The sequence below is a fragment of the Zingiber officinale genome, chromosome 10A, assembly GCF_018446385.1.
Source record: "Zingiber officinale cultivar Zhangliang chromosome 10A, Zo_v1.1, whole genome shotgun sequence".
Lineage (NCBI taxonomy): Eukaryota > Viridiplantae > Streptophyta > Magnoliopsida > Zingiberales > Zingiberaceae > Zingiber > Zingiber officinale.
In genome coordinates this window covers 22,245-36,228 of record NC_056004.1, presented here as the reverse complement: position 1 = coordinate 36,228, position 13,984 = coordinate 22,245, and the positions used below count along the sequence as shown (strand labels likewise).

Below are 13,984 nucleotides of genomic sequence, written 5' to 3'. Positions count from 1 at the left end.
CATTTGTTAATTTTCTTTTCAAATTAACATTTTCCTTCTTTAAATTATTATTCTTAAATTTTAGTTTACATAAAGATTTAGTCATTAATGTTATTCCAGAATAAAGTTGATCAGGGGCATACCTCACTTATCATATCATATTCGAAGTTAGATGCTCTCCCTTCGCTGTTATTTTCCTCAGATGTTGCTTCCCCTTCATTGATACTCTCCTCTTGGTGATTTGCCATGAGTGATAGTCTGACATACTCCTCCAATTCAGACTCCGATGATGACTCATCTCACGTTGTCTTCAGATTTTTGTACTTTGGTTTGCTTGGCCCTTTGTCTTTCTCTTTCTTTTTCAGTTTTGGGTAGTCATCCTTGATGTGTCCTTCTTCTTGACAATTATATCATCTTACTTTCCGTTTTTCTGGAATAAACTTCTTGGCCAGTAACATGATAAATTTGTTAGATTTAAAAAACTTAAAGAATTTTCTTACCTTGAAGGTTGTTTCGTATTCGTCAATTATTAAGTCTGAATCTAGTTCATTCTTTTGGACTTGCAGTGCTAGGTTCTAATTTGGTCACTTTCTTTGTTCTGAACGAGACTCGTGTAATTTGAAAGTAGAAAAAAAGATTTTCTAATGTACTTACCTTAAGGGTGTGTTTGGTTCAAGTTATGGTATATAACCTTAGTTATGTGATTATCAAGTAATTACATAACCAAGGTTATAGGGAATAAAACATAATCATTGGTTGTTTGGTTCAATTTAGGTAATCTAGTAAAATCTCGTTTGTTTGGAGATTTTAATACATAACCTAATGTGATATATTACCTTATTACCTCTTGATTTAATAATGATAATATATATATATATATATATATATATATATATATATATATATATATATATATATATATATATATATATATATATATATATATATATGTTATATTCCTTTTGATGCGCTGTAGTGGGCCCATTTTTAAAATATAAAAACTATCAGAATTTTAAATATCTCTTATTTAAAAAAAAAAACAAAAAATGCACCTTATTATAAAATACATTATTTTTTTAATCAATGTGATAAAAATATTATATATAAAAAATTACTTAATAACTGGCTCAAATGTTATTTAAATTTGATCAATATCATGTTAAAAATTTGAAATTGTGAAATTGTTATTGCAGCAATAGTTTTAAAATAATTTAATTCATTTTAATTTAATTAATAAATAAATATTGAATTGTTTTTTATTTTTTAAAAAAAAATAAAAGGTATTTTTAAATAATTTTAATAATTGAAAATATCTTTTGATTTTAATTATAATTGCTTTACTCTATTTGGTTAAAGAAGAATAGAAAGAAAATAATTTACACCCAAGTAGCTGAGCTGTATTTAGAACTATTACAAATTCATGATGATACTAAAATGTGCAATGACGGCAAATATGACAACAGTACAATTCACTCTCTGCCTAAACTTTGACAGACAATTCTATTTAAATAGGGAACTGGAAATGCTTCCAGAATTGGCACTGCAAGTGTAACTTCAAAAGCCACAAAATTAGCCAATCATCGAAACATCTGTCTCAAATATCTGATTTCCTAGTTGTGCAATAACGTCTACAAGATACTGAAGCAGTTTGAAAAACATGTTTCATCCAATGTTCCGCTTTCTTAATCTGCTCGCAATGCTGTCAATGGCAGGATTTACATCTTCAAGCGATTTGTTTACCTTCTTAGCCGCAACATTCTTTGCACTGTGCTCATCTGAGCTAATTACCCCAACTTCAATAGAAAAGTATTCCTGACATCAGTACAATTCTTTCATCAGTTACTTAAAGGAAATAAATAAACACATAGAAATGAATAATACACAAAATGCACAAAGCTATTGAAATACTAAGTCGGAAGGCACAAAGCTATTGAAATTCTAAAAACATCGCTATAACTAAGTCACTTGAGGTTTAGTAAAATGCACATGACTTGTATATTTTATCCTGACAAATAAATAGGTTGTATCACTGAAAAGATAAGCAGATAATCTACAAGTTCTAGTAACCAGATCATAATCCTTAGCACACTAAAGAATGATCATGAACTTAAATGTAACAACTAGGTTATGTAACTTTCAGAATTACCTGCTATTTAATCTGAGCTCCATCATTTGGACAAAGAGATCCACACAAAGGTGACGGGCAAGCTGAGAGGCATATATTCCAACCAATTCCTCATGTTGTTTAGAAAATAAAAACATAGAATACCTGTTATTACATGCAAATTTAGGACGTTTTGGTTAATTGTTTATGCAAAAATCATGAAATGATTAGCCTTTTTCCCTCACTAAGGTCATCAAAAAATTTAGAAGAGGTTCAAATTAGCAACGTCTCTGAAAAGGCGGCACGAGTTGAAATGCGTATATGTATCCAAGCCCAAATTGAAATGCGGCACAGGTCCAATACAACATATGTGTAGAGAACTAGAGATCATCCCACAGTAATTCCATAGGCTGTTTGTGGAGATCATGGTGCTCAATCTAGTGGAGAAGGTGATGGGTTCCATTGAAGCAGCAACAACAAAATCCTAATTTGTAAAATATGCATAGAAGTAAGAGCATATACAAACTTACGTATGAAGTATGAGATCACCAACAACCATCAACTTGTAACAATCCAATTCGGATTCTTGCTTGTTTCCAAAATATTTTCACCGTATCTAGAAAGGGCAGTGCAGCTTAGAATTGATTAGTATATGATATAAATGAGTAACTGTTAGGAACTATGCAGGTTAACAGAGAACCATAAACTTATTGGTTCAAAGTAATAAGTTAAATCATTCGAATGTCATAGCACCTACTGCAATAAATACCATATTTACAGGATACAAACTTTAAAATGATGTCCAAGAAGATTATTCATACAAGATAAAAGAATGAATTGGATAACAGAAACAAATGTTTTGCAAGAAGACCAGATTATAATGTATAAGCACAATCTTATTGATTTCTCCTCCTATCTTTTTGTAAAAAAAAATTACCTCGTAATCAAATAATTTTCACAGAATTGCCCCCGGAGGTACAAATAAATCCAAACAAGAACAAGAACCTAATCATCCAAGTTCAATCCAAACAAAAAGATATATCCAAGTTCAATCTAAACAAAAAGATACATTCAAGTTCAATCCAAAGTATATCAAAACATAAGTATCAAGAACCTAATTCAAATATTTAATTCATTTTGGATGGATCTCATTGAGCTACTTTATCACATAAGTTCTCGTAAATGTCTTTGGCAATGCAAAGAAATTGTCAATCTTGTGTTCATCCTTGAGAATATGCTCTCCGACATTCATAATTTCTTGCTCAGAGAATTTAGAAAGTTCTATTAGCTCATCATATATCTTCATTTTCCTATCACCACTCTCGGTTTGTTTCTTGAAGTATGTGGAAATTCCCTTCATCTCCTCATTAGCCTCAGTAACAGCAATAACATACTTGTGAATCTCTCCCACCAAGTCATCTAAAGCATCATCAGCCTTTCCTTTTCTCTTTTTAGTGGTTGGCTTCTTGTTTGATGGACAAATTGATGAATCCAGAGTCTCAGATTTCCTTATTGCTTGGTTGGCATCATTAGATTCCTCACCTTTGTAACATTCAGCAAATATTTCTGCATTAGACGTGTCGACCTCTTCATCGCATAAATTTATCTCTTTTACTACATCAGCAGGGGTTTCTGCATTAGTGTTGGGTTTTTCGGGCCGCGAAAACCGCTTTTTCGCGTCGCGGAAACCCCGAAACCCGCCACCGGATCGGTGCGAAGAATAAAATTTCGAAAATATTACGAGTACGAGTTTCTAAACCTCGATCTACAGTAGATCTACAAAGGAGAAGGAATATACCCTTGATGCGAAGTCCTTCGCAATCCCGCTTGTCCTCGGTTGGCCGGATCTCGAAAGTGTCAAAGTAGAGATTTCTCTATGTGTATCCACACAAGGAAGAGATGGAGAAAAACCTCTAAGGATGTGCTAGCAACCTTAGAGATCAGTAAGGGAGGAGAGGGAGAGCAAGAAGAAAACTCTAGAGGAAGAAGAAGATGGAGTTACTCAAGAAAAATAAAACTCACTCCTTGAATAAAAGTGGCCGACCACTTTAGGTGGAGTTGTAACCTCCATGGAAGGCCAAGAGTCACAACTCTTGGTAACTCCCATGAGGTGGCATCTCACTTAAGCAACCATGATGATGTGGAGCATCATCATTGGCCCACTCAATGGCAACTCACCAATGAGGTGACAAATGGTCAAGTCAAACTTGACCTTTCATCTTCCTCTCAAGTCAAGTCAAACTTGACCACTTCTCTCTCTTGGTTGATCTAATCTAACCATTGGTTCAAGTCAATTTTAATTTAATGAATCTCTATTCATTGAATTAAATTAATTCAATGAGTCTAAGTCCAAATTAGACTCATCTAATACATGAACCAAATTGAGTCCAACTCAATTAGCCTACTTTGGATTACTCTTAATCCAATTTGGTTCATCACATGAACCTAATCCTTTAGGTTCATCAAATGAACCTAATCTCCATCTAATTGTCCTTTGTGTGTGACCCTATAGGTTCTTATAATGTTGGCAATGCTCCTAAACCCTTTTAGAAACATAAGTAATGAGCGGTATCTAGCAACACATCACTACTACCCAAGTTATAAGAATGTTGAGATCCAACATCACCTTGTGACTACTAATTATGACTCCTCATAATATATGACAAGTGTCCTTCTATCCTAGACATCTAGATTGATCAATGCGAGGCATAGACCGTGTCATCCTTTGACCAATCTAAATCTTGAACTCCAAGTAGACTCACTAAATCAAATGAGCTCAATATCTCATATTGACTCATTTGGGCATGACCATGCACTTCGTGGTCTCACTCTATCAAGAATATCGATGTCTCTCCCGTCATATAGGAAGGATAGATCTCATTTACATCACTCACATCCCTCTGCATAATTCGTTACATACCCACCCAGTTACGGGTGACGTTTGACGAAACCAAAGTACATAACTCCTTATGTAGGGAACCATGGTGACTTCATGTCTAAGGACTAGTAGTCATACTAATAGCCACATGAGAAAGTATATGACACTCATATAACGATCCATGATACTTTCTCATGGCGGGTCATTCAGTATACATTCTCCAATGCATACCCATGTGTCAACTTGATATCTCTATATTTATGACTTGTGAGATCAAGTCATCGAGTTGACCTACATGCTAGTCTTATTGCATTAACATTGTCTCTGAATGTTAATATTCGACTAGAAATGATTAAGAGTAGTGTTCCCTATATCATCTCACTATCGGTTCAACTAACCGATTGATATAGGTGAGAACCTTCTACTCAAGGACGCTATTATACTTAGTTTATTTGACACCAATACAAGTAAGTATAATAACCAAAACAAATGCCTTTATTTATATAAGAATATGATACAATAAGTCCATAATACAATCATCAAATGATTGGCTCTAGGGCTCTAACTAACAATTACCTCCTGTGGCATGATCTTTCCCCCACACAAACTGTCACGCCCCCAAAGGAGTCTCTGCCAGAAGAAATTTCGACAACATCTCCCCTGTACGGGTGACAATCTGAAGCATACAACATACAAAATATACATCAGCCACACTCGGCTGGAATATATATATACCATAGAAAATGGAAACAACATAACCACGCAGTTTAATATACTCAGCCTACTCGGCTGGACAAAAATAAAATAAGCACAACGGAAAGAAAACGAAGAGAAAACCCACAAATTGCAAAGTTATCAAAACATCACAAATACCAAGTCCACACAACAAGTATCAAAACATAGTTCTCACAACACCAAATCCAACGAATACGAAATGCAAGTAAAGAGAAACAGAACCAAAATCAATTTTCGAATATGACGCGGGACCCAGGACTGGCAACCGACATCTCTCCAAGCATCCAAGACTCATCTACTGCTACCTGGCGAAAGAAAACCAATTTGCGAGGTGGTGAGTATTGTAACTCAGCGGGTATAGAAAGATAGTGCATGACTTTAATCAACCAATAAAGAATACCCAAAAGGAATACAGTCTTATAAGAGAATAGCAGATACAAAAAATAAAACCGTGATAAAGGTTCATACCTGGAACCATATCCTAGGCTAGACATAGAAAGTCAGAAATGGTACTAATCTGCTACGGTATTGCTCATAACTACAGAGGTAATGGATAAGGTATATAAACATTTCCAATTTCTAAACCAAGGTTTAACCACCTATAACGTGAGCATGTCTTAACATAAGACAGCATGTCAGCATAAGTGAACAACAGCAAGAAGCAACGACAACATAAATATACCACAGCAGCATAAATAAACAATAACAACATAAGTAAACAGCAGCAGCCAAAGCAGGCATAATAACAGCGTATGCACGGATGGTCACCCCGCCCACCTCTCTGCACCACGACCTACGGTCGAGAGGCCGGATCAATGACAACTATACCACAAAGGCCGCCACTCCGCGAAAGTGGCCGGATGGACCCGAGTAGCTAACTAGCTACACAAAGGGGTCCTCCGCCGCAACTCCGCCTACCACCAACCGCAGTGGCCGAGACGACAGACAAGCTGATCAACTCCACTACCACTCTCTCGAGTGGCGAGGATGTGGCATGCATGCAATGACATGATAAGTAAATGCAACAATCATCATATATATAGTAAATGTATGCTATAAGCCGACGCTAATATCATACATAAATAAGCAACAGTCCAAAGCATACAAATATGGTATCTAGTATCTGCTACTGATCATGGACAACAACAAGAGACTGTATAGATATGGAACGAATTTCTCAAAGATTGCGTGGAAGTATCAAGCACAAGAAAAATAAGAGTGGAGTCAAGGTAAACAGTCCATATCCAAAATAATTCATGCACTAAGGTCAAACTACTACAAGAAAACAAAGTAAGAAGTACCCGCCTTAAATATAGCTCGAGCTAAACAATTCCCGCGTCGGAGTGCTCGTCTCGAAATAACGTCCTGCAAATTATATACTATACAATTTAGCTAATGTCATAAGCAACAACTAGCTAAACCGAAACCCAACCTAATTAGCGAAAAACCCTAATCCAACTATGAACCTCGATCCATCCAAATCCACCCAGAATTCAAGGCTATTTGCCGAAACCAAAACAGTATTAAGGTTGATTCAAAATATGCAAATCTGCCCAGAAATCCAAGGTTGTCTTACCGAACAAAAACTACATCAAGATCAATTCAAAATCCTTAGATCTGTCTAAACAAATCCGTAGCCATTCAAAAGAAATAGAAACCCCATTGCAATCACATTCTATCCTACTAAATTGGAAGAACAAAGAACAAAGAACGTCATTGACTCAGATCCTCTGTACCATAAACTGAAATCAACCTTCACAAGAGATGAAACATGAAGTAGGACAAAGATTCTCCAGCTCCCTTGACCCGTGAATTCAGCACCATCACAAAGAATCATAAATTATCACAAAACAATATCACTTCCACCTTAAGACTTGGAACCTTCACAAGACCAGAATACAAGATCAAGCCAACATCTCACACCCAAAATAAATCTGTCCAAAACAAAATCGAACTATCACAGCAACATGAACAAAAATCGAAACCATATACCACCACCAAATTTCGTCCACTGCTTCACAACCAATTCGTGGAAACCAACAATTCCACCAACACCGAATCCTTGCTAAACAACCAACCAAGTTTTAGATCACGTTTAGCTCCCTACCTTTGAATCAAATAAATTCCCAAATTCCACTGCTAACTGAAAAATAGAACAAGATCGACTAGAAACCACCCAATCCACTGCATTTCGATAAGACAAACCACTACGAATCGAGATCCTAAAACAGTCCAGCATTTTCATAAGAAATAGGAAACAAAAGTATCCTCGATCAAGACTTAAAACAATGGCACTAAATCTGAACTTTCAGAAGCTGTAGGAAGGAGCGATACTTCATCAGAACTAGTGGAATCCATCAAGAACTTGGCCAGAACTCAATCCGTAAAAGAAAAAAAACTAAACAAAACAAGATCAAACGCGAACGCCCAAATCCATAACCAAATCTAACCACTTACCTCCAAAATTACTGCTAGGGCACAGCACCGCGAGAGGGAGAGGGAGGGGATCGGGATGAATACCGTTGCTAGGGTTGCATCGGCGATGGGCGGCGAGTGGCGCGACGTCCGCCTTAGGGCACGGAAAGAGGAGGCCGACGGTGCAGTGCTCGGGCGAGGGAGAGGGAAGAAGGAGGTTCGGCGCAGACGACGGAAGGGCGTTGCGTGGTCGGGCTCGAGAAGAGGAGATGTGCATCGGGTGGAGGAAGAGGCAAATAAAACTTAGGTTAAACTCTACAACCTTAGGTTAATTAATCTAATCAACTCCCTATTAAATAGGTATTCCAAATAAACCTTTTCCAAAGCTTAAAATTTTATCCCCTCAAAATACGTCCTACGGCTCCGATTAAATCCCCGAAAATTTCTAAAAAATCCTAAAAATTCCGTTAAAATTATTCGTCCATTAAATCTTATTATTTAATTATTATTTGGGCACCGTATTTTACACAAACATCAAGTCATCAAGGTGGGGGAACTCTTTGTTCCTTAACCCAATAGCAGCTGGATGACTCTAAATTAAAAACATATCATTAGCAAAAAAAAAAAAACCCCCCACAGTTATCAAAGAAATGGAAATACACAAAGTAGAAAAAGTTACCTTAACCCAATCATCAAAGACATCTTTTGTTGTAATAATACACTTCTCAACATCGTTCCACCCAAATCCACTACTATGATTCAACATCTCGGTGATAACATGAAACTGTCTCTTTAGTAGCTTATATCTTGACTCAATATGAGAAGTAGCCTTACTTGATGGCAATTTAGCAGCCATGAGTTTCTCCAAATGCAACAAGTACCCAGTTCGAAAACCATTCTCGCTCTTCCAAGCTGAATCTTTACTCAACTCAACAAGGCAATCAACCAATGCAGCATCCTCTTGTTTTGTCCATAAGTGTTTGGTACTTTGAGTTTTCCTTTTGATCTTCGGCGGCATTGAACTTTCTACGTTTTCAACTACATTTGGCATCTTTTGGCTCTTTCCTTCCATTGAAAACTGAAATTAAATCATTCAAATAACAAATTGTTCTTGCAGAAATCATAATCAAATTGTTCAAATGAATAATACACAAAATGCATAAACAATCATATTGTTCAAATGATTCAAATGGATAATAAACCCAAATACAACATAATTAAAAAGTTCAGTACATGGAAATGAAACCTAAATTTCAAGAAAGAACATTAAATTTAATTAATTGATGACTGCCAGCTCGTGAACATATCATCTACAAGCTTGTCTATCCATTCAGTCCAAGCAGAACTGGTCTCACAATGCCTAATCGGATCATCATCATCATCATCACCACCACCACCATCACTTTCATTTGAATCAAGGACATCAAGCTTAGTCTCTATCGGATCAATTGTCATTTCATACCTTTTGAAATTATGGAGAATTACAACAAGCAGAAATAATCCTACATTGAGTCTTAACATAATAAAATGACTTATCTCTTAATATAGCCCATCTAGCTTTCAAAATGCCAAAATACTGTTAGGATTGCAAGGTTGCAAACATAGTCCCATATTGGAAACACATGGGAAAGATCATGGGTTTATAAGAGAAAAGATATCTCCATTAGCCTGAGGCCTTTTAGGGAGAGCCCAAGAGCAAAATCATGAGGGCTTAGGCCCAAAGTGGACAATAGCATGCTATTGTGGAGATATATAAATTCTTTTCGATCCTACAATTGGTATCAGAGCCCAACAGCCTCAGAGGGAACCGCCATCTGAAGCACAAAGATCAGAACAATGGCTGGCGCGAACATTCATCCCCTAAAGTTCGACGGAGATTTCGCTACATGGAAGCGAAAAATGGAGGTATTCTTTAAAACAGATTTTGATATTTTAATTACTATGAAATATGGTTTTGCAGCTCCTAAAGACAAAGAAGAAAACACGTGGAGCAAGAAGGAGCAAGTCAATTTCGTCGCCAACGGAAAAGCTGAATTCCACCTCCTCAGTGTTCTGCCACCTCAGGAGGTAAGCCGGATCGGAAGCTACAATTCAGCGAAAGATCTCTGGGAGAAATTCCTGGAGCTTCACAAAGGTACCTCTGAAGCGAAGCTGGCGTGGCGCGACATCCTCCGGACACAACTAACAAACCTCCGGATGAAGAACGGCGAGAAGATAGCGCAACTCCAAGCAAGAATCAAGGAGCTGATAACGCAACTAACGAACCTTGGAGAAGAAGTAACCAATCGGGACTCCATCCAATACGCGCTCAATGCCTTCCCGAGGACTTCAGAATGGGCGTCCTTAGTAGATGCTTACTACATCTCTAAGGACTTTGAGGTAAGTAGTTTAGAAAACTTGTTTTCAACTTTCGAACTTCACGAGTCTCGACTTGCAGAAAAAGCAGTAGAGAAGTCGAATCTCAACATTGCCCTACGAGCTGAAAAGGACGATCCCAACTCCGAAGCGTCAATCGACGAAAACGAAGCTGCGTTAATGGTAGGGCATTTTAATAAGTTTTTTAAATCTAACAAGTTTAGATCGCAGTCAAGTAAGCATCATCAAAAAGGAAGGACAGTCCGGTGCTACAATTGCAACGAAGAAGGGCACATCAAGGATGATTGCCCAAAATTGAAGAGCAAACAGAAAGAGAAGGAAAGAAGCAAGAAGCCAGCTCGACCCAAGCACAAAAATCTGAAGGCGACATGGGACGACTCTTCATCCTCCGAGTCAGAAGTCGAAGAATTCTCGGAACTAGCACTGATGGCCAACCATCAGCTAGAAGAAACATCTAGCTCAGAAATGAGCATTGATGAAGGGGGAGGAACATCAGAAGAAGAAAGCAGCAGTGAAGGGGGAGCGTCACCAGACCAAGTAAGTAAGGTACGCAATCTAATCCCGACTCAATCTTTTAAATTTATTAAAGCTCTTTCTAAAGAATTAGATAAATTAGAAAAAGAAAATGAATATTTGAAATCAGAAAATGAGGTTTTAAAATTAGAAATTAAAAAATTAAAATCTGATGCATGCTTAAAGATAAATATTTTTTCAAAATCAAAACTTAAAATTTATGGAAAATTAAACTGGTATATAAGGAAGCATCAGGGTCAACTTAAGAAAATTCCTAAGAATTATATGCCCCCTAAGTTTTTGACTAATCCTGTAAGAAGGAACCTTTATTGGGTTCCAAAATCTAAACTAAGCTCTTAAAATTAAAAGCTTTATAGAGAGAAAATTAAACATTTTCCTTATGAAGGTTTTGTCTAAGAAAGTGGTTGTTCTCCAATAACCAAGAAGGCCTAGTGCCTCGCCACGACCTAGAAGCTGAAATATTGAAACAAAATGTTTAATTAACTTTCTGAAAAAGCATTAAAAGTAAAATTAAAATGCTTTGAAAGTGCACAAATATTTTTTTTTTTTTTTGTGACTTTTCTAAGTTTTAGATTTTTTGAAATTTTTTTTAACTTAGAAAATAGATTTTTAACTTAGAAATTCTTTTTGAAAATTCTAAGAAATTATATTAGAAATTTTTTTTTTCTATCTTAAGAAATTGCTTCCCCGTTTTTGCTGTGATCAAAGAGGGAGAGAAAAGTACAAGTTTAGGGGGAGTTAGGAAATTTAAAAGAAAATTTAAAAGTTTAAATTTTTATTATTTTTCTAAATAGTGTTGCAATTTTACTTATTGCAAAACTTATGCTTAATATGCTAGTTTAGTAATTTTTCTTTAAAATTACTTTGTGTGTCTGTTTTACCCTAACTTGAACTTGGATTGATGCACATCAAAAAGGGGGAGATTGTTGGACCCCGTGGTAGTTTTGATGTGATCAACCAAGTTAGTTAGGTCCTGCGTTTTGTCTGAACCCTGTGTTTGAGTGTGCAGGAACTTAGGAGCGCAGGAAGTCGAGCGGAAGATGCATCTAGCAAGAAGGACGGCACGGGAAGGGAGCCGACGGACTCGGTGCGTCCGAAGGACAAGAGAGCTGCGGAAGAGTACTCCGGTGGAGCGAGAAGAACGTGCGCGGCGTTCGAGGGACGAGAAGCCGGACGGAAGCCTGCTCGAGAAGAAGGCCGGGAACTGGGTTCGGGTGAGCCCTATTCCGGATGGCCGCAATCACCCAAGGAGCCGAACCGGAGCAAGTCAACTAGAGTTGACTTGTCAACAATTCGGTCAACCGAACACTTCATTAACCGAAACCATTCATTAACCGAAACCAGCCGTTGGTGACACGTCAGCAACACATCTGCCAGCGGTGAAGTGATCGGTCGACCGAACCCAAGTTTATCCAGAGACTGAGTCGAGCGTTTTCATCGGGCCAGCACAGAGGAAGACCGTTGGCCGATCGGTCGCCCGAACACAAGGATCGGTCGACCGAACCTGAGCTCGATCAACAGAGACTACACCTGGATGGAAAGCTAGGCAGGTACAGCAGGTTCGGTCGACCGAACCTGGGGATCGGTCGACCGATCCCTCTCGAGTCAAACTTGATCCCGAAGGATCAGGTGATCTGATAAGCTCGAGAACCCCTATATAAAGAGGGTCTCGGGCAGCTTTAGAGAACAACGAATACGAACGAAATAACAACTCTTGTACTCTCATTCTCTTAGCAACTACTGTGCTATCAAAGTGTAAAAGACTTCTCCGCCTTCATAGAAGGAGTTTTCTTACTGCGCTTTTCTTACTGCCCTGGATTAACAACCCACTTGGTTATAACCAGGTTAATTTCTGTCTCCTTTTATTTCTGCAGTTAATTTCTTATTGTTGCTTTATTTTAAGAGTTGAAAAGTTTTGAGGAGGGTTATTTTTACTTGCAGGTAATTCACCCCCCTCTTGTCGGTCCCCGCTGCACCAACAATTGGTATCAGAGTCCGGACTGCCAGAAGGTTTAACCGTCAACTGTGCACAAGAGCTATGGTCTGATTGAGCCATGTAGGTACAATATTAATCTCGAACAAAGAAAGTGGGGGCTCCTATGTTCGGATCAAGAGGACCAGACACCAGGCAGGAAGTCCTAGTTGCGACTAGGCAAGGAAGTCCTAGTAGGTCGGGTGGACCGAGGGGCAGGAAGACCTGGTGGGTCGAGGATCGGACGTGGGAAGCCTATGGTCCTTTGTTTGAGGGGGGATTGTTGGGGTTGCAAGGTTGCAAACATAGTCCCATATTGGAAACACATGGGAAAGATCATGAGTTTATAAGAGAAAAGATATCTCCATTAGCATGAGGCCTTTTGGGAAGAGCCCAAGAGCAAAACCATGAGGGCTTAGGCCCAAAGTGGACAATATTATGCTATTGTGGAGATATCTAAATTCTTTTCGATCCTACAAACACCTCTCAATGCAATTTCTTGCTTGGGAATGCTTCATGTTAAAGTATTCTTTGGCTGTCGCTGGTTGGTAACCTTGCCTCCATTCAGTCAAGTGGTACCTTTGACTTCTATATGGTACCAAAAAAACTTCCCCATTTGTGTATCCAGCATCACACAAATAATAACAACCTATATATATATTACGAGTGAACAAGTATTAATATATATATATAAATCGGATATATAAACCAAATATTTGTTAAATATATTACAAATGACTATTATTTTATAATAATTACAACTTAATTACCTTGAGCAATCTTCAAGTCATTCCTCCTACTAATAGCATCCCTTAAGACTCTACCATCTGCCGCAGATCCTTCCCAACCCGGTAGGACATAGCTAAATTGCATGTTCGGTGTGTATACACCCAAAACATTGGTTGCAATTTCACCTTTTCTAGTTCGATACCTAGGTTTATCATTTGCTGGCACATTGACATTAATATAAGTCTCATCTAATGCTCTAAAC

At 37.7% G+C, this 13,984-nt stretch overlaps 1 long non-coding RNA gene across 8 annotated transcripts; it reads right to left on the bottom strand.

The window, feature by feature from the left end:
- Positions 1–1,377: 1,377 nt before the first annotated feature.
- LOC122027318 lies at positions 1,378–8,435 on the bottom strand. Of its 8 annotated transcripts, none has more exons than XR_006124360.1 (5): positions 5,919–5,979; positions 5,538–5,637; positions 2,614–2,699; positions 2,126–2,520; positions 1,378–1,791 (listed from the first exon to the last, which is right to left on the bottom strand). It is a non-coding gene; the product is annotated as an uncharacterized LOC122027318 (long non-coding RNA). The 8 variants fall into 8 exon arrangements; XR_006124355.1 differs by having other exon boundaries at positions 2,126–2,248; XR_006124356.1 differs by having other exon boundaries at positions 2,126–2,699.
- Between the last annotated feature and the right edge of the window lie 5,549 nt (positions 8,436–13,984).